Below are 21,479 nucleotides of genomic sequence, written 5' to 3' on the forward strand. Positions count from 1 at the left end.
ACTTGGGAAGCTGAGGTGGGAGGATCACTTAGCCCAGGAGGTCTAGGCTGCAGTGAGCCATTATCATGCCACTGCTCTCCAGCCTGGGCAACAGAGCAAGACCTGGTCTCTTAAAAAACAAAAAATTCACTGTAATATTTCCTTCAGAGAGGGAAGGTGAAACGATTGGTGAGGTAAACTTTGTCTTCATTTTTACAACTCAGTTTTTTTCCCCCGTAAGTATAGTCTGTGGTATACTTACCACAGTATACTTACCAAGTATAGCTGGGTGCAGTAGCTCATGCCTCTAATCCCAGCACTTTGGGAGGCCAAGGTGGGTGGATCACCTGAGGTCAGGAGTTCGAGACCAGCCTGACCAACATGGTGAAACCCCCGTCTCTACTAAAAATACAAAAATTAGCTGAGTGTGGTGGAGCGTGCCTGTAATCCCAGCTGCTTGGGAGGCTGAGGCATGAGACTCGCTTGAACCTGGGAGGTACAGGTTGCAGTGCACCAAGATCACACCACTGCACTCCAGCCTGGGTGACAAAGTGAGATGTCATATCAAAAACAAACAAAAAAAGAAATCTATATGGTCTTTGTCTCTGATTCCTGTCACAGAGGTCCTGAAACACTTGGAATTTGTGGAGTGACAAGAGTACCTTTTTGTTATTTGCAACATGCAGCTTTGATAACACCTGAGTTCATGCTAATGAGGTTAATTAGGGTGGGGCCCCTCGGGCAGTCTCAGGATGGGGGTGGTCAGCAGAAAGACCTAGTGATTAGAGGTTTGGAAGCTCCAACCTCCAGGAAAGTCGGGGAGAGGCTGGAGATAAAGTTCTATTAATATAAAACTTTTTTTTTTCTTAAGAGATGCTCTGAGACCAGGCGTGGTGGCTCGCATCTGTAACCCCAGCACTTTGGGAGGCCGAGGCAGATGGATCAAGAGGTCAGGAGATCAAGACTATCATGGCTAATGCGGTGAAACACCATCTCTACTAAAAGTACAAAAAATTAGCCGGGCATGGTGGCAGGTGCCTGTAGTCCCAGTTACTCGGGAGGCTGAGGCAGGAGAATGGCATGAGCCCTAGAGACAGAGCTTGCAGTGAGCCGAGATCACGCCACTGCACTCCAGCCTGGGCGACAGAGCGAGACTCCATCTCAAAAAAAAAAAAAAAAAAAGGGATGCTTTGTTACCCAGGTGTTTGCATTGGCACCTCAACCTCCTGGGCTCAAGCAATCCTCTGGCCTCAGCCCCACAAGTAGCTGGGACTACCAGCACATGCCACCACATGCGGCTACTTTTTGTATTTTTTGTAGAGAGGGGATTTTGCCTTGTTGCCCAGGCTGGTCTGGAACTCCTGAGCTCAGTAGTTCACATGCCTTGGCCTCCCAAAGTACTGGAATTACAGGGGTGTGCCACCGTGCCCAGTCAAGTTCTATAAAAATTATTAAATAGCAAGATTTGGTGATCTTCTGGGTTGCTGAAGATGTGAAGGTGCTGGGATCAGTGTGCCCAGAAAAGGCATGGAAGCTCCATGTCCCCCAATACCTTGCCTCCTCCATATCTTGTCCTATCTGTCACTTCATCTGGGTATTCATCTATATCCTTTGTAACATCTTTTATAATTAACCAGTAAGCATAAGTAAAATGTTTCCCTGTGTTGTCTAAATTATTGAACCCAAAGTGGGGAGCAGGGGATATTGTGGGAATCCTGATTTATAGCAGGCTGGCCAGAAGCACAGTTCACAACCTAGGACTTGTGATTGGCATTTGAAATAGGGGCCAGTCTTCTGAGATAGAGACCTAAATCTGTGAGATCTGACACTATCTCTAAGTAGACGGTGTCCTAATTGAATTAGAAGACACCTAGTTGGTATGTGCTGGAAAATTGCTTGGTGTGTGGCAAAAATCCTACATGTCTAGTCAAATAAGTGTTATTTATTATTATTATTATTTATTTTGAGATGGAGTCTTGCTCTGTTTTCCAGGTTGGAGTGCAGTGGTGTAATCTCAACTCCCTACAACTTCTGCCTCCTGGGTTCAAGAGATTCTCCCACCTCAGCCTCCCAAGTAACTGAGATTACAGGTGCCCGTCAACACAACTAGCTAATTTTTATATTTTTAGTAGAGACGGGGTTTCACCATGTTGGCGAGGCTGGTCTTGAACTCCTGACCTCAGGTGATCCGCCAGTGTCGGCCTCCCAAAGTGCTGGGATTACAGGCGTGAGCCACTGCGCCTGGCCTGGTCACTTAAGTATTCCGTGTTGAGTGTGAGAGTAGACAGAAAAAAAACTGCTTTTCTTTTCCATTTACCTCTATCATTGCAGTTTTCTAAAAACTTACTTTTATTAACGAGAACATCAAATGCTGCATTATAAGGGGATAGGTTATGTCAGAAGGGGAGATTGGGATATGTTTGCCTCTTTCTGATGCAGTGTGGGAACCACTACTATGAAAGTATTTGGTCATGCAAAAGAAGCAAAGGGAGAGGCTGGGCACAGTGGCTCACGTCTGTAATCCCAGGCGGGTGGATCACTTGAGGTCAGGAGGTGGAGACCAGCCTGGCCAGCATGGTGAAACTTTGTCTCTACTAAAAATACAAAAATTAGCTGGGTGTGGTGGCACATGCCTGTAATCCCAGCTACTTCAGAGGCTGAGGCAGGAGAATCACTTGAACCCAGGAGGTGAAGATTGCAGTGAGCCAAGATTGCACCATTGCACTCCAGCCTGGGCGACAGAGCAAGACTCCGTTTCAAAAAAGAAGCAAAGGGAGAAACATGAGCTGTTTACTCTGAAGAAAGATGAAACAAAAGGGTTCATTTCCAGGTACAGTGGAGACAGATGCCTAATTTCTGCAGGCCACAGCCTGACTTTCATCTAATATGTGCCCCCCCAAGCTGACATAATACACCCAGCATGTAAATCACATCTTGATTCTGTCTCAATAGTGTCTCTGCCCAGTCACCCAGAAATCCACTATACTAATGAAGTGAAGGATGTGTGGCAAGCCCAGCTCTGCAGTTGGGACACAGCCCTGGCACAGCTCCTGCTGACATGTGCCACTCCTGGAATGCTGGGCCACTCCACCCTCAAGCTAACTTCTGGCTGAACTGGGGTTAACCTGGCTTCAGAAGAGGAGAGGCGTCAGTCCTGGTTTTCACACTTGAACTTTTGGTTCAAGAGCAAAAGCCAAAAAATGCAACCTATCCCAAGTAACAGCCAGGATGTTGATGCTGCCAGGCAATTCCTGGCTCACTGGACCACCACCTCCTACTTTCTGGACCAAGAGGATACACCAGAGACCAACCTCCTGTGATTCAGACCTTGGTGACAAATCATTGATCCAGCCAGCTTTCTTCCTTTGCTTAAGTTACTACCAAGTAATGAGCTATGCACTTTGCAGAGTATTAATACTTTTAGACTAGCAAGATGTAAAAGAAATATTGCAGTGTTTATGAAAAATGATGGCCTTGGAGACTAGAAGAACTTTAGAGGAGGTGGGATTTTATTTTTAGTACCATATCTGCTCTAATAAGTTTAATGCTTCATATAGTGAGATTCATCATATTGTCATCTATTGTCATCAAAATTCTGGTGTGATGTTCTTTTTCTATACAGAAGTGTTAAGTGCATAGGATTAAAAATGCTGTGATACGCTGTGACCCAAAAGGGGTATGATCCAGACCCCAAGAGAGGGTTCTTGGATCTCACACAAGAAAGAATTTGAGGCAAATCCATAGAGTGAAGTGAAAGCCAGCTTACTAAGAAAGTAAAAGGCTGGGCACAGTGGCTCATGCCTGTAATCCTAGCACTTTGGGACGCTGAGGTGGGTGGATTACCTGAGGTCAGGAGTTCAAGACCAGCCTGGTCAAGACAGTGAAACCCCATGTCTATTAAAAATACAAAAAATCAGGTGGGCATGGTGGTGCATGTCTGTAATCCCAGCTACTCAGGAGGCTGAGGCAGGAGAATTAATTGCCTGATCCTGGGAGGCGGAGGTTGCAGTGAGCCAAGATCGTGCCACTGCACTCCAGCCTGGGCAACAGAGTAAGGCTGCATCTCAAAAAAAAAAAAAAAAAGTAAAGGAATAAAAGAATGGCTACTCCATAGAGCAGCCCTGAGGGCTGCTGGTTGCCCATTTTTATGGTTATTTCTTGATGATATGCTAAACAAGGGGTGGATTATTCATAAAAAACTTCCCCTTTTTACACCATATAGGGTAACTTCCTGACGTCGCCATGGCATTTGTAAACTGTCATGGCTCTGGTGGGAGTGTAGCAGTGAGGACAACCAGAGGTCACTCTCATCACCATCTTGGTGTTGGTGGGATTTAGCCGGCTTCTTTACTGCAACCTGTTTTATCAGCGAGGTCTTTATGACCTGTATCTTGAGCCAACCTCCTATCTCATCCTGTGACTTAGAATGCCTAGCCATCTGGGAATGCAGCCCAGTAGGTTTTAACCTCATTTTACGCAGCTCCTATTCAAGATGAAATTGCTCTGGTTCAAACTCCTCTGACAAGGCCATAGCTGTATACAAGAATAATTCATAATCTAGGTCTGGTGTTGTGGTTCATACCTGTAATTGTAGCACTTAGGGAGACCAAGGCAGAGGACTGGACATAATCCTAGCTACTCTAGAGGCTGAGGCAGGAGCATCACTTGAGCCCAGGAGTTCCAGGCTGCAGTGAGCTAGCCAGACTTGGGGACAGAGCAAGACCCTGTCCCAGAAAAAATAAATAAATAAATAAAAAGGATAATTCTTAATCTATATGGAAAAGTTGACTATGACTTGAAGTAAATAAACATATTTGTTGCACCCATTAATACAATGTAGTATAGTAAAGATGAGAAAAATCTAAGAATATTGAGAGAATGCACAGTGATGGGTCCTACAATAATAAAGATTGTCTTAAAGTCTTGATTCTGGAACTGGCAATAAAACACTTCATTTGACTTTTATTTCTGTATAATCTATTTATACTACTTTGTATTTAATTGGCTAATTTACTTATTTAAATAGCTCTTTATTTTTAATTGCCAAATAATAATTGTACAGGTATATATTTATAAAGTGTGACATTTCCATATATATATATAATATATATATATATATATATATGAATGATCAAATCAGGCTAATTAGCATATATATCACCTCAAATATTTATCATTTTCTTTGTGGTAAAAATATTAAAAATTCTCTCTTTTAGCTATTTTGAAATACATACAGTACCTTTTTTTTTTCTTTTCTTCTATTGTTTTATTTATTTACTTATTTATTTATTTATTTTATTATTTTTTTTTTGAGGCGGAGTCTTCACTTTGTCACCCAGGCTGGAGTGCAGTGGCGCTATCTCGGCTCACTGCAAGCTCCGCCTCCCGGGTTCGCGGCCATTCTCCTGCCTCAGTCTCCTGAGTAGCTGGGACTACAGGCACCCGCCACCGCGCCCAGCTAATTTTTTGTATTTTAGTAGAGACGGGGTTTCACCGTGTTAGCCAGGATGGTCTCAATCTCCTGACCTCGTGATCCGCCCGCCTCGGCCTCCCAAAGTGCAGGGATTACAGGCGTGAGCCACCGCGCCCGGCCTCTTCTATTGTTTTAAAACACAGAGACAGGGTCTTATTCTGTCGCCCAGGCTGAGTGCAGTGGTGCCATCTCAGCTCACTGTAACTTCCATCTCCCAAGTTCAAGTGATTCTCTTGACTCAGCCTCCCAAGTAGGGCGGGACTACAGGCATGCACCACCATGCCCGGCTAAGTTTTGTATTTGTAGTAGAGACGGGGTTTCACCAGGTTGCTCAGGCTGCTCTTGAACTCCTGACCTCAAGTGATCTGTCCTCTTTGGCCTCCCAAAGTGCTGGCAATTACAGGTGTGAGCCACCACGCCCAGCCTATTTATTTAATTTTGGGAAAGAGTCTTGCTCTGTTGCCCAGGCTGGAGTGCCGTGCCACAATCTTGGCTCACTGCAACCTCCACCTTTCTGGTTCAAGTGATTCTCCTGCCTCAGCCTCCCGAGTAGATGGGATTATAGGCACATGCCACTTGCCCAGCTGATTTTTGTATTTTTAGCAGAGACAGAGTTTTGCCATGTTGGCCAGGCTGGTCTTGAACTCCCGGCCTCAAGTGATTCAACCACCTTGGCCTCCCAAAGTGCTGGGATTCAGGAGTGAGCCACCACGAATATTTTATGTAAACAATCTGCCTCACAGCCAGTCATTTCCTATATTTTATTGCTGCTATTCTTCTTCTTCTTTTTTTTTTTTTATGAAGGAGTCCCGCTCTGTTGCCCAAGCTGGAATGCAGTGGCATAATCTCGGCTCACTGCAACTTCCACCTCCCAGGTTCAAGCAATTCTCCTGCCTCAGCCTCCTGAGTAGCTGGGACTACAAACATGCACCACCATACCCAGCTAATTTTTGTATTTTTAGTAGAGATGGGGTTTCACCATGTTGGCCAGGCACCATGTTGGCCAGACTGATCTTGAACTCCTGACCTCAGGCGATCCACCCACCTCGACCTCCCAAAATGCTGAGATTACAGGCGTGAGCCACCACGCCCAGTCTTATTGCTGCTATTCTTAATGCCACTTCAGAACTTTATTTTCTTTTCTCCTTGACTAGTATTACCTAACTATGTATACTGTACCAGAAATGCTCTCAACAGAGTGTGGAAAACATACAGAATCTTGGAGACAGTGAGTGGGCTACCTGGTAAGTACCAGCAGAGATTCTCATAGATGCTCATCATAGGTGCTCAGAGTGGGAACATAAAAGAACAATAATCTTTTATCTTATTCATAATTATATTGATCTTTTCATAACATGAGAGCATATACTTTATATCTGGGACTGTAAGAGATTAATAGCTTTATTTTTATATCTTTTCAATCTAATCCCCAGTTAATTTTTTTTTTTTTTTTTTTTTTTGAGATGGGTTGTTGTTCTGTTACCCAGGTTGGAGTGCAGTGGTCCAATCTCAGCTCATTGCAGTGGCCCAATCTCAGCTCACTGCAACTTCTGCTTCCCTGGATCAAGCTATCCCCCCACCTCAGCCTCCTGAGCAGCTGGAAATACAGGTGTGTGCTACCACACCTGTCTACTTTTTTTATTTTGGGAGAGATGGGCTGTATTAGTCCATTTTCATACTGCTATAAAGAACTGCCAGATGGCCAGGTGTGGTGGCTCACGCCTGTAATCCCAGCACTTTGGGAGGCTGAGGTAGGCGGATCACTTGAGGTCAGGAGTTTGAGACCAGCCTGGACAACATGACGAAACCCCGTCTCTACTAAAAATACAAAAATTAGCTGGGAGTGATGGCACACACCTGTAGTTCCAGCTATTTGGGAGGCTAAGGCATGAGAATTGCTTGAACCCAGGAGGCAGAGGTTGCAGTGAGCCGAGATCATGCCACTGCATTCCAGCCTGGGTGACAGAGTGAGACTTTGTCTCAAAAAAAAAAAAAAAAAAAAAAAAAGAGCTGCCCGATGGATCATTTGAGGTCAGGAGTTTGAGACTAGCTTGGCCAACATGGTTAAAACCCCATCTCTACTAAAAATACAAAAATTAGCTGGGTGTGGTGGTACGCACCTGTAGTCCTAGCTGCTCTGTCTCAAAAAAAAAAAAAAAAGTTTGCAATCTTCATGAGCACACTGACTGCAATAATGTTGAACACTGTCAAGCAAAGAAAAGTCATTTTCCCTTCATTTCTTCCAAGTTTGACTTTGAAGGAGACAGAAAGTTTTCTTATTAGGCATTGTTTTTGTTCATGTGCTCAGATACAGCAAGCTAGTAAATCTGTCAGAGAAAAGATTTACATTTCTCAGGAGACTGAACATTCACACCAGCCAGCATTCCCATCAAGGAATATGAATACATAAATGTACATATACTTGAACCTCTACAGTTGCTGTTTCCAGTGTTTTAAGCTTCAGTTCATATGCTCGTTGACATATGAGAGTCTTCCCTTTTGAAAGTCCAAACAGATTGAAAAACAAATTGTGAAATCACAGGACAACACTAAGGAATATTGCATCACTCTCCTCCCTGCCTCAACACCCCCACTTCCATTTTCTGCTCAAAAGATTTCCTAATATCTGAGAGCATCATCAGTGTATGCTGGCATTTAAAAAGGCTGAAATGTTTTTTAAAGCTTCCAAAGCATTTAACCTTAAAAATCATATATGTAACAAATTTACTACCGAAAGTTAATCTCAGATTTATTGGTGTCTTTTATTTATTTATTTTTTGACATAGAATCTTGCTCTGTTGTCCAAGCTGGAGGGCAATGGCACGATCATGGCTCATTGCAACTTCGACCTTCTGGGCTCATGAGATTCTCCCTCCTCAGCCTCAAAAGTAGCTGGGACCACAAGCACACACCACTACACTCAGCTAATTTTTTATTTTTTGTAGAGACATAGTTTTGCTATGTTGCACAGGCTGGTCTCAAACTCATGGCCTCAAGCAATCCTTCCACTTCGGCCTCCCAAAGGGCTAGGATTACAGGGCTGAGCCACTATACCAAGCCTGTTTGCGTCTTATTCCATTTGAAGCACAACTGAAAGGAACACTGTTTTGTCATCAAAACAATATTAAGATGGCATTTCTTTTATTTTACATGTTGTTTTTATTATTTTGGTAAGTAGGAAACAAAGAAGTAAAGTTGGTTCTAGTAATGGAGTTGGTTCTAGTAATTTAAAACTAACAGTAAAAGAAAATCACAATGCTGTCAGTTCCAGCTGCCTTTACAGGAAGAACCACCATAAATTCATTCTCATTGGTGGATGCATCGCCAACTAGAGGCAGGCCCAACACAGCTTCTTCTGTCAGAGAGGCCCAAAGTGGAAAATTTCAGATAGATTAGCTGTGTTACAGTCAACGGATACAGCCCCAAACAGAATGCTGTTCACACTGAATTTTGACATTTTACTCAACAAACAGTCATTAGTACCTGCTATATTAGCTATTATTGTTATTACTATTGTCAACTTTGGTCAATATTATATTTCCAATACAGAGATGAGTGCTCAACACATAGAAGGCAATCAGTATGTATTTATTAAATGAATGAGTAGGTGACTTAATCAAGAGATAAGAATTAGTACTTAAAGAAGAGTAATTTTGCCCTTGTTTTACTGTGTAAGAACAGCACTTAATAACTAGCTATACTTATTTTCTTTCAGAACCTTCTTTGCTAAAACTTTACTTTTCTTCTGTCTCTACTGCTTAGAGTCAGTGAGGCCACACACTCAGGTTCAGGTTGATTTTCTTCCTATTTGTGGATGTCATCTATGTATCTGCCTTTTTAGGCAGTGAAATCATTCCAAAAGTTCTTGTTGACTGCAAGAGCTTGAAGGCTCTTTATTTGTAAGGGGATGAAAATACTGGCATCCATTCTGTCTTATTTAGTGACTGAAATGTGTGACACTGAACAAGGGCTTTATCCTCGGGTTGCCTCTGTTTATCCATCTGGAAAAAGAGAAGGACAATACTCACTTGTCTGGTATGGAAGTGATTGCCAAAGACTTTGTGATCCCCACAGAGAAGGTGACATTTTAGTTGCTACATATTATAAATGTTTTCCTTTCATTAATTAGGTGTTCAGATACAGATATTGAACAAAAAATAAAAAAGCAGAGATAGTCATATAGATTTTAATAATATGTACATGCCTCCTTTATGTGTTAACTTTACATTTGATTACTATTTTTTTCTTCTTTTGAGACAGAGTTTCACTGTCACCCAGGCTGGAGTGCAATGGTGTGATTTTGGCTCACTGCAACCTCCACCTCCCAGGTTCAAGCAATTCTCATGCTTCAGCCTCCTGAGTAGTAGCTGGGACTACAGACATGCACCACCAGACCTGGCTAATTTTCTGTATTTTTAGTAGAGAGGGGGTTTTGCCATGTTGGCGAGGCTGGTCTCGAACTCCTAACCTCGTGTGATCCACAAACCTTGGACTCCCAAAGTGCTGGAATTACAGGTGTGAGCCACCACGCCTGGCCAACACTTGATTATTCTTTAATCTACAATCACAGAGATCATTTAGTCCAGTATTTCTTAAACAGGTCATGCCTATATTCCCCTGTGTAATTTTTAAGTCTGCACATGCCCTGGCCCCACTTTATTTTCCCCTGGTTAAGAACCAGGGATCAGGACCAATCTCTTTTTTTTTAAGAAGTAGAACACTGAGGGGCAGCTGGTAAGTGTAGCATCAGGACAAAAATCCTTATCTTCTGACATCTTCTGATGGGTTTTGTTCCTGTACAATATGAAATATCAATTTATTTGAATTTATTTGTTTGTATTGATATATTTTAAGGTAGCTTACATTTTTTTTTTTTTTCTGGAGACGGAGTTCGCTCTTGTTGCCCAGGCTGGAGTGCAATGGCACGATGTCAGCTCACTGCAGCCTCTGTCTCCCAAGTTCAAGCAATTCTCCTGCCTCAGCCTCCTGAGTCGCTGGGATTACAGGCATGCTCTACCATGCTCGGCTAACTGTGTATTTTTAGTAGAGATAAGGTTTCACCATGTTGGTCAGGCTGGTCTCAAACTCCTGACCTCAGGTAATCTGCCCGCCTCGGCCTCCCAAAGTGCTGGGATTACAAGAATTAGCCACCTTGCCTGGCCAAGCTAACTTTCTATATACACATTGGCAGTAACCATTGAAAACTTGTCTGCTCTGCTTTATCGTTCATAACTATGTTTTCCCCTTTCCATTTCTTCTCTAATCTATAAAAGCTTCTGAGAGTCACCCTGGTGGAAATAAATTCAACCTTTCATAAATATTCAAAGCACATGTAACCTGTATTATATTCAGGTATTTATCAATCAGTATCATTCTGCTTTAAAGAATTTTTGTCTTCCTTTCTCTAGTTCTCCAAGTCATGAACTCCTGGAAACAGAAGTCAACATACACATTGTCCTTGGAAAAACAACAACAAAAAAATAAAAGCTTATGTACCAGGCAATGTGTTAGAGCAGTGGTTCTCAAACTTTAACAATCATCAGAATCACCTGGGGATTAATCACCTAAGTACTTGTTAAAGTACTTAGTCCTGGATCCCATTCCCAGAGTTTCTGATTCAATGGGTCTGGCGTGGTAACAGGAATTTGCATTTTTATCACGTTACCAGGTCATGTCATTTTGAAAAACATTCTTCTGCCTGGTCTAAATTTTAATATTTGCTACTGCTCCAGTAAGTACGTTTTATTATTCCCATTTTCTTCTTTTCTTTTCTTTTTCTTTTTTTTGAGATGGAGTCTCACTGTCACCCAGGCTGAAGTGCAGTGGCGCAATCTCGGCTCGCTGCAACCTCTGCCTCCCAGGTTCAAGTGATTCTCCTGCTTCAGTCTCCTGAGTAATTGGGACTATAGGCACACGCCACCATTCCCGGCTAAGTTTTGTATTTTTAGAGGAGATGGCGTTTCGCCATGTTGGCTAGGCTGGTCTTGAACTTCTAACCTCATGTGATCTGCCCGCCTGGGCCTCCCAAAGTGCTGGGATTACAGGCAGGAGCCACCGTGCCTGGCCTATTATTCCCCTTTCAAAAGAGTCACACAACTAGGAAATAAAAGAGGTAGGATTGAATCCACCTCGATAGTGATTTGGTCTTCCCCTTAGCATACCCTCCCCTTATTTTAGAGTTTCTCTTATATATCATAAGCTCTCAAGAAATGTACACAGGATAGCCGGGTGTGTTGTCAAGCCTGTAGTCCCAGCCACTCGGGAAGCTGAGGCAGGAGGATCACTTGAGCCCAGGAGTTCAAGGCTACAGAAAGCCACGATCTCCATGATCAAGCCACTGCAATCCAGCCTGGGTGGCCCAGTGAGACCCCGACTCTAAAAAACGGAGAGACAGAAATGTACACAGGAGGTCACTGAATTGTTAGACCTGGAGATAGGCTTTTGCCTAGGTTCAATTGTGATATTGGGCAAATTACATAACCTCCCTCCCAGCACATGCCTCAATTTTCTCATCTGTGAATTGGAAATTCATAGTATTTACCTGTAGTACACATTGTAGTTGACTCCCCAAAATTAAATCTATTCCTCTTCTACCTTATAGCAATCAATGTGGTTCAAGGAATTGCCACAGCTCTGAGAGTAAATTCTAATGAATTCAAATCATTCCAGATAACCCTAATCTTCTGTATGAGCCTTAGTTGATTACACAATAGTATTCCTTCCCACCTCCTAATAGCTACTGTTTAGTAGCTAAGCAACTGACTAAAGTTAAACTGACTAAAGTTAAGCTAACTAAAGTTATAAGGAGGAGAAGGATTTTTTTTTTCACTTTTTTCGTTGTCTGTAGAGGCATTCTCTCTCCTTTGCTCAACATAAATAAGGAGGTAGGGTCTGATGGCCCAACCTGCAGAGAGGAGTTGATGTGAAGAGGAATCCAACACTGGACGTCAGGATGGAGGCAGAACCTGGGGACCTGGAGACAAGGCAGACATACAGGATTCATCAGCCAAACCTGAAGATGCCTTCTCTCTAGACTCTCAGTTATGTGAGCCAAAAAATGCCCCATTGTTTTAGTCAATTGGAGTTTGTTGTTTTTTCCTTCCTGTAACTCATAGTCAAACACTCTGATAACCTATGACAAAGGATTAGTATACAATTAAATGAAGTAATGCATAAAGAGGTTGGGCATACAATAAAGACTTACCTCATGTGGGCTAAAACCACTATCAAGGCAGTTTCCAGGCCCAAGAGCACAAGTGACCTTAAATGCCATTGAAAGCTCCCTTGGAGGTGTTCTCACCAGGAGGATTAGAGAAGCCAAAAGCACCAGGTGAGTATCTCTGTCAATGATAGACAACTTGGCTGTAACAGGAAAAGAGTCTAGAATTTATGGGATTATGGAACAACGAATAGAGTTAACTTTAGAAAGGAGATTTACAAAATAAGTAGCAGGTATGGATATTGTTAGTCCGTAGCTGATTAAGGCTCTGATTAAGTGAATTGCCCCAAGCCTCAGAGCAGACATGGGCCTCGTCCAGACTTACGGCTCATATTACTTACAGCGGACGTCTGTTCTCTTGGCAGTCCAGCCGGCCACCTTTTCCTTCAGGGCACTGCTCTCCCACTGCATTACACATGTGACTTGTTTGGGGCTGCCAAAAAATATTTGGTTATCTTTTTTTTTTTCCAGTAAGCTAATACAAAATTATTGTTTCTTCAATAATTACTTTGCATTTATTGTCATTTATTGTCATACATTTCACTCCCAAATGTATCAAAATTAAAGTTTAAAAGGAAGGAAAAAAAGGATAACTAGAAGATACAATTACCTTTTAGTCATAGATAGTTTCATTATGTTATCTTTTAGGGTCTGGAATACGCTAACCAGTGTATTAGACAAAAATTTTATGAGAATTGGTTAAAGATATAAGCAAGAAATTTGTTTGGAAAAAAAAAAAAGCCATTATTTTGAGAGTAAATACTAGGGAGGAAGAAGCTTGCAAGCCACCCAAATATGGCCTGGACTCTGTGTGTGTGTGTATGTTGGGGAGTGTCTTGGTGGTGGACTCTGGTGTGTGTGTGTATGTTGGGGAGTGTCTTGGTGGTGGACTCTGGCGTGTGTGTGTATGTTGGGGAGTGTCTTAGTGGTGGACTCTGGTGTGTGTGTGTATGTTGGGGAGTGTCTTGGTGGTGGACTCTGGCGTGTGTGTGTGTGCTGGGGAGTGTCTTAGTGGTGGACTCTGGTGTGTGTATGTATGTTGGGGAGTGTCTTGGTGGTGGACTCTGGCGTGTGTGTGTGCTGGGGAGTGTCTTGGTGGTGGACACTGGTGTGTGTGTGCTGGGGAGTGTCTTGGTGGTGGACTCTGGCGTGTGTGTGCATGTTGGGGAGTGTCTTGGTGGTGGACACTGGTGTGTGTGTGCTGGGGAGTGTCTTGGTGGTGGACTCTGGCATGTGTGTGCATGTTGGGGAGTGTCTTGGTGGTGGACTCTGGCGTGTGTGTGCATGTTGGGGAGTGTCTTGGTGGTGGACTCTGGCATGTGTGTGCATGTTGGGGAGTGTCTTGGTGGTGGACTCTGGCGTGTGTGTGCATGTTGGGGAGTGTCTTGGTGGTGGACTCTGGCATGTGTGTGCATGTTGGGGAGTGTCTTGGTGGTGGACTCTGGTGTGTGTGTGTGTGCTGGGGAGTGTCTTGGTGGTGGACTCTGGTGTGTGTGTGCGTGCTGGGGAGTGTCTTGGTGGCGATGTTGTGTCATTGCTTCATTTTTGGCACTCAGTCACTACTCAAGAAAACCAGATTGAAAATTTGGAATCTGCGCTTCAGTGGATTGAAACTGGCCTCCAGTCACTAAGGAAAAAATCAAAACAAAACACACAAGAATTTAGAGACAATATTTTTCTGCCAAAAAATAATTTTTCCTTGATGCTATTTCTTATTTGGGTCAATACTCCAATGGAAAAACTAGATAGATTGGTCAAGAGTTCAATATAATTTTCTGTGACATTTGAACTAAAGTAACATCATAAAAACGTAAACACAGGAAATTGCATCCTCTCCTGCCTATGTATGTGTGACTATTTGTCTCTCTTAAAAGAAAGTAGAAGAGAATTAATTGAATGGTATTCTGTTTTATTTGAAACGTTAAGTCTCAAACTAATTTATTTATTCAATAAATATTTATTAAGCACCTATTACATGCCGGTACTATATGCCATGTTTAGATGCTTGGGATACATTAATGAGCAAAACAAAACCAGTAGCAAACTTGAATATGCAGATAAGGGTTTAAACTATTGTTGGCATGGGCCAGGCGCAATGGATCACGTCTGTAATCCTAGTACTTTGGGAGGCTAAGGTGCGAGGATCACTTGAGGTCAGAAGTTTGAGACCAACCTGGGCAACATAGTGAGACCCTCATCTCTAAAGAAAAAAGAAAAAATATTATTGTTGGCACAGTCATAGAAATGGGAACAGTAGACACTGGGGAATACAAGAGTGGGGAAGGGAGTGAGGTAAGGGTTGAAAAAAACTATCTGTTGGGTGCTATACTGACTACCTGAATAACAGATTTGATTCATGTATACTCCAAACCTCAGCATCATGCAGTATATCCGGGTAACAAACGTGCACGTGTATCCCCTGATTCTAAAATAAAAGTTCAAATAATAGAAATAAAATAAAAATCACTGGACTTCTGAGACTCATTTGTGAACCAATTTATTTTCTTGCTATTATTGCTATCATATTTCTTGGCTAAACAGCTGTTATAACTGCCTCAATTTTGAAAATATCAGGGGTTTTTTGTTTGTTTGTTTTTGAGATGGAGTTTTGCTCTGTCACCCAGGCTGGAGTGCAATTGCATGATCTCAGCTCACTGCAACCTCCGCCTCCCAGGTTTAAGCAATTCTCCTGCCCCAGCCTCCCAAGTAGCTGGAATTACAGGTACATGACAACACGCCTGGCTAATTTTTTGTATTTTTTGTATTTTTGGTAGAGATGAGGTTTCACCATGTTGGCCAGGCTGGTCTTGAACTCCCGACCTCCAGTGATCTGCCCGCCTCAGCCTCCCAAAGTGCTGTGATTACAGGCATGAGCCACCACTCCCGGCCTCAAAATATCAATTAGAATCTAGCTGCCTGCCCTTTGTTGGGCCAAATGATACGATAGGTAAGGAGAACTGGGAAACTTAGAGGAGGTTACACAGATCTTTACAAAAACAGAGGGGCTGACTCTGGGATAATATGGAGGATACTGGGGAAGAAAAGTATTATTCAATTGAGGAGGAATCTACATAAAAGAAGAGATTGGGATTTCTTCTCTTTCTTTCTTTCTTTCTTTTGTTTTTTTTTTTTTGAGACAGAGTCTCACCTAGGCTGGAGTGCAGTGGCGTGATCTCAGCTTGCTGCAACCTGCGCCCTGCCAGGTTCAAGCAATTCTCCTGCCTCAGCCTCCTGCATAGCTGGGATATAGGCAGAGTCTCCCTTTGTTGCCCAGGCTGGTCTCAAATTCCTGGACTCAAGCAATCCGCCCACCTTGACCTCTCAAAGAGCTGGGATTATATGCATGGGCCACCGTAACTAGCCTAGTTTTCTGTTTTTTGTTGGTCAAATGATGATAGGCGAGGAGAACTGGGGAAACTTACAAGTTACACTGATCTTTATGAAAACAGGTGGGCCAACTCTGGGATAATTCAAGTCACAACTCTTCTGTGGGGTGATTAGATTACTTGCTCAACATTACACAGCTCTTCAGCCATTCTTGGATGAATCTTTTGGGCATGGACCACTAGAGGAATAATAGATGCTCTATCATTAGGGATTCTGATCTATTCTGAGGAGAACAAAGAGCCTTTTACTCTCAGAATCGAGTCTCAGGACCTCTACCTAGTTCAGAAGAGGCCTCCTCTGGTTAAGAGACCACAAGCTGGCAGGGTGCGGTGTTCACGCCTGTAATCCTAACGCATTAAGAGACCAAGGCAGGAGAATTGCTCAAGCCTAGGATTTCAAAGACCAGTCTGGCCAACAGAGTGAGACTCTTATCTACAAAAAAAAAATTGAAAATTAGCTGGGTGTGGTGGTGTGCCCCAGTGCCACACCTGTAGTCCCTACCTTGGGAGGTCGAGGCTGCAGTGAGCTGTGATCAAACCACCACTCTCCAGCCTGGGCAACAGAGCAAGACCCTGTCTCAAAAAAAACAAAACAAAACAAAACAAAAACCCAAACATATGTAAGCATATTCATCTACAAAAAAATTGTTTTAAAAGTAAAAAATAAAAATAAACAACAACAACAAAAAGAAAGCAACCAAGAGACCACATGTGTTCTGAGGTCCTGAGGTACTGCAGAGTCTCCAGACCCACCTAAGAGCAGAAACTTTTAGTCTATTGGAAAATCTAATTACAGAAGGAAACAAGTACCTTGGTGCTTTTGTCTTTGCTTGCAAATACAACAAAAAATTAATGGTAACGCCCTTAGTTTATTCTTTTCTTTTCTTTTCTTTTTTGAGACAGAGTCTCACTCTGTTGACCAGACTGGAGTGCAGTGGCACGATCTCAACTCACTGCAGCCTCCGCCTCTTGGGTTCCAGCAATTCTCCTGCCTCAGCCTCCCAGGTAGCCAGAATTACAGGCGTGTACCACCATGCCCAGCTGATTTTTGTATTTTTAGTAGAGACGGGGTTTCACCATGTTGGCCAGGCTGGCCTATGAACTCCTGACCTCAGGTGATCAGCCTGCTTTGGCCTCCCAAAGTGCTAGGATTACAGGCGTGAGCCACCGTGCTGTCCATAATTTCTTTCTCTTCCTTTTTCTGCTTCTTTCTTCCCTTCCTTTCTCCCTTCTTCTCACCCTTCTTTCTTTCCTTCCTCCATCCTTTCTTCCTTCCCTCCTTCTTTCTTTTCCTGTATCTATTCAACAAACAAGTATTTAGAGCAGGAGTCTTCAATCTTTTGGCTTCCCTGGGCCACATAGAAGAATTGTCTTGGGCCACACATAAAATACACTAACACTAACAATAGCTGATGGACTAAAACACATACACACAAATCTTATAATGTTTTAAGAAAGTGTACAAATTTGTGTTTGGCTGCATTCAAAGCCATCCTGGGCCACATGTGGCCCGTGGGCCTTGGGTTGGACAAACTTGATTTAGAGGTGCTTTATGCAAGGCCAGGTGCTAGATGCTGGGGTTGCATGGTGAACAGAGGAAGGTCCCTGCCCCGAGAGACAGAGCATAATTCCCTTATGATGTGGAACACATGAGCCATGAGGTCAGGAGCTGTGGGGTCTTGTTCGCCACTCTATCCTTACTCCTTCCTAGCACAGCACATGGCAATAAGTACATGCTTAGAAATATGTTGAGTGAGTGAATACAAGTTGAGTGCTGCTTCACTGAGTAAGGGGTGCTCTTGAAGTCCCTCAGCTGGGAAACGCCACCCTGAAGACTGCCCAAGTTCCCCTCAGGATAAACAGGACCAGTGTACATTCGGATCTTAAGAGTGGTCATCCGGAATACATACATTATGAAAAAGTAAGGCTATTCAGGTTCAGTAATGATACACTTGGTTTGCAAATAACACATGTTCGTTTTCATGTTGCTAAAGACTCCTTGCTAGGAAACGAAACACTTGTAATTTAATATGCAATGTTCTCAAGAGTCTGAGGCCAAACCACCTCAAGCTGTGAATGCCTTGGCTCTGAAGAGCCAGTCAGGGTCAGGGCAGGGCAGCACTTGGCCTGATGCTCCTCCAGAATAAACCAAACAGCCACAGGAAGTGGTTTCCGTGATTCAGTAGGTGGCACACTTCCTTTTGAGTCAGAACTGAATCACAGCTGTGAGAGGCGAAAAAGACCTATTTCTTTATCCCATACTTTTTCCCTTTTCCCAGTGGTAAATTTATCACGGACTGTCGTATAATGTATCCTGTTTAGTTTAGCGTATTTAAGCAAACAAAAAAAATTTGGCAAATCAACTATGGGGAAGCAAGAAAGGAGGAGGAAACACGGCCGACTGAAATGAATCCAAGTGTCATTATGTCGTCACAGGGCCATATTCTCAGAGGTGATTGAAAGAAATGCCACAGTGATATTGCTGGGGTCATTCAGGCCCCTGGTTCTCTCAACTGGAACCTGACCCATTTCCAGTGAAAGCAGTTAGATCACACTTACATAAACTGTGTTGCTTCAAATGGGCCTGCCCTCCTCTTCACTCAGTGACCCTGGCTTGCTCCTTGGCATGTCTGCTGGAAGGCCATTCTCTGTCTGTCCCAGGCATGGCCCTAGTTCAGCTGCGGGTGAAATGATCCTGTTCTGAATGTACTGAATGCTGCTGGCAATGCTGGAAATTGTTGTGAGGCTTAAGGAAAAACCCCATAGACATCAACAAGTCATAAAAACAGGCGTATTTTCTCTTCATCTCTTTCCCACTGTGTGTTTTATTCTTCAATATGAACAGTTCTGGGAATGTAAATGTATTTAACAATATTTTCCTCTGATGAACTAGATTTTAGTATAATTTGTGGCTTCCTTCCATACCAATTTGTTCATATTGATAGCATGCTTCAGAACAAAGCTTCAGAGACTCAGGCTATACATCCTACAACACTCTTGGAAAACCAATAATCAGACTGGAACCAGAAATGTTATTGCCATGTTAATATTTCATTTTCCTTCTGTGAAATAGTCCACTAAGGTAAAGAACACAAGATTCAAAGTCACATAGACCCATGTACACATTCAATCTACACAAAAGTTTGTGGAGCTGTGTGATCTTCAATAGGTCTCTTAACCTCTCTGAGCCATAATTTCCTCAGTCTAAAAACTGGGATAATAACATAAGGCCAACATTACAGTGAGAACTAAATAAAACTTTTACATAGTGTCTAGGACAGCTCCTAGCTCATATTTAGTGTTTAAAATAAGCTTCTGACCTTTCTCTTTATTTACAATACCTTTCCATTGGGAGATAAGGACAGCATTTGGACACAACTGTACGGGCACGCTAAGTCTCATCCTTCCAAAGATGTCAGTCATATTCAGCTCCTTTGGCAGTTTCATCAACAGCACCTGTAGCACATGTGATATCAAACAGCAAGTCAGGTTCCTTAATAAAGCAGTAAAGAAGGTCAGCCAGGATGTAGGCTTTAAAACCAAGGCCAGCTCCTCTGGGCAGGACAGTTGTGGCTGATGGATGACAGTCAAATGTAATGGGAGTCCTCATTTGACATATTGAAGGGAGCACCTCAAGGATGGGCAGGGAAAAGAACCATCAACAGTACTCACCACCAAAGCAGCAGTGAGTGCCCAGGTCAAACTGGACAAGGGCTGGCAGACAGGTGGAAATGCAAATACATCGTTAGATTTGAAAAGCCCTTTGGCAGGGCGCGGTGGCTCACGCCTGTAATCCCAGCACTTCAGGAGGCTGAGGCGGGTGGATCACGAGGTCAGGAGATCGAGACCATCCTGGCTAACAAGGTGAAACCTTGTCTCTACTAAAAATACAAAAAATTAGCCAGGTGTGGTGGCGGGCGCCTGTAGTCCCAACTACTCAGGAGGCTGAGGCAGGAGAATTGCGTGAAACCGGGAGGCGGAGCTTGCAGTGAACCGAGATCGCGCCACTGCACTCCAACCTGGGTGACAGAGCGAAACTCTGTCTCAAAAAAAAAAAAAGAAAAGTCCTTTTAAAATGTCCATCCTCCCATAGCCCTTAGAAGCCTCCCACGTCCCCCTACTTCCTCCCAAATGGCATATAAAAAGGGTGATGGCTTTTAGACAAAGGCAGTGGTATTCCCCAAACAGTTACGGTCCAGAACATCATCTTGTATATATCTGTCTTAGAGCTATCCCATTGTGTATGGGGGTTTCCTGATTACTTGACAAACTCTTCTGCTAGACAAACTCCTGAAGACAAGGAGTGGGTCTTATTCATCCTTTAGCCAAACCTTACCTGTAGCTCAGCATGTAGCCCGTGGTAGATGCTCAACCAGTTTTGTTAACGTGAGAGAAATACAAGAAAGCCAAGTCAGAAATACCAATGATGCTGTTAGAAAACTTCAAAGAGGAATTGGTGGTCTCTGGTGCCAAGGTCCCATAAGAGTTCCAGCTGGGTGAGCTTCTTGTGAGGAAAGGAGCCAGAAGTCAGAACCCATAGTGTGACAATATGAGAGAAAAGAGGATGAAAGCTGTTTTAAAATTGCACCTGTCTAAGGCAATCCAAGCTTGACACATGATTTCTGGAGGTCTGGGCATTGTCTGAGTGGAGTGTTGATTGTATGTCTCCTGGAGGCTTCTGTTTAAATAACTGCCAGAGCAGGATGACTCAGCAGCCGGAGGATGAGATGCTCTTGATCTGCCTCCCTCTTTAAGTGACAAATCATATTGCCCTGGGTGTCTATGGCAATCTCTGATATGACACTCCTTCCTGCCAGCCCATCAGCCAGGGTGGCAAGTCACAGTTACTAATCTGGAGACTGACCAAAATTGCTGACAGGCATGATTCCATGCTCTAAGTGTGGAGAATGATCTTTAAAATGAACTCTTATCAATAGATTTTTGTTTCTTTTTCTTTTATTTTTTATTTTTTATTTATTTATTTTTTTTGAGACCGGTCTCACTTTGTAGCCAGGCTGGAGTGTAGTGGTGCGATCTCGGCTCACTGCAACCTCCACCTCCCGGGTTCAAGTGATGCTGCTGCCTCAGCCTCCCGAGTAGCTGGGACTACAGGCGCATGTCACCATGCCCAGCTAATTTTTGCAATTTTAGTAGAGACGTGGTTTCACCATGTTGCCCAGGCTTCTCCTAAACTCCTTACTTCAGGTGATCCACCCACCTCAGCCTCCCAAAGTGCTGGGATTACAGGCGTGAGCTACCACGCCTGGCCTAGATTTTGTTTCTGAGACTGAGTCTCACTCTGTTGCCCAGGCTGGAGTGCAGTGGTGTGATCTTGGCTCAATGCAACCTCTGCCTCTTGAGTTCAAGCGATTCCCTTGCTTCAGCTTCCTGGGTACCTGGGATTACAGGCACCCACCACCAC

At 43.4% G+C, this 21,479-nt stretch overlaps 1 long non-coding RNA gene across 1 annotated transcript; it reads right to left on the reverse strand.

Annotated features, from left to right (window-relative positions):
• Positions 1-8,593: 8,593 nt before the first annotated feature.
• Positions 8,594-20,719, reverse strand: LOC106998845 (uncharacterized). The gene is made up of 6 exons (XR_013418182.1): positions 20,394-20,719; positions 19,399-19,513; positions 18,617-18,735; positions 12,997-13,104; positions 10,316-12,425; positions 8,594-9,453 (listed from the first exon to the last, which is right to left on the reverse strand). It is a non-coding gene; the product is annotated as an uncharacterized LOC106998845 (long non-coding RNA).
• Positions 20,720-21,479: the final 760 nt, after the last annotated feature.

Source organism: Macaca mulatta, chromosome 6 (assembly GCF_049350105.2).
Source record: "Macaca mulatta isolate MMU2019108-1 chromosome 6, T2T-MMU8v2.0, whole genome shotgun sequence".
In the NCBI taxonomy this organism is placed as follows: Eukaryota; Metazoa; Chordata; class Mammalia; order Primates; family Cercopithecidae; genus Macaca; species Macaca mulatta.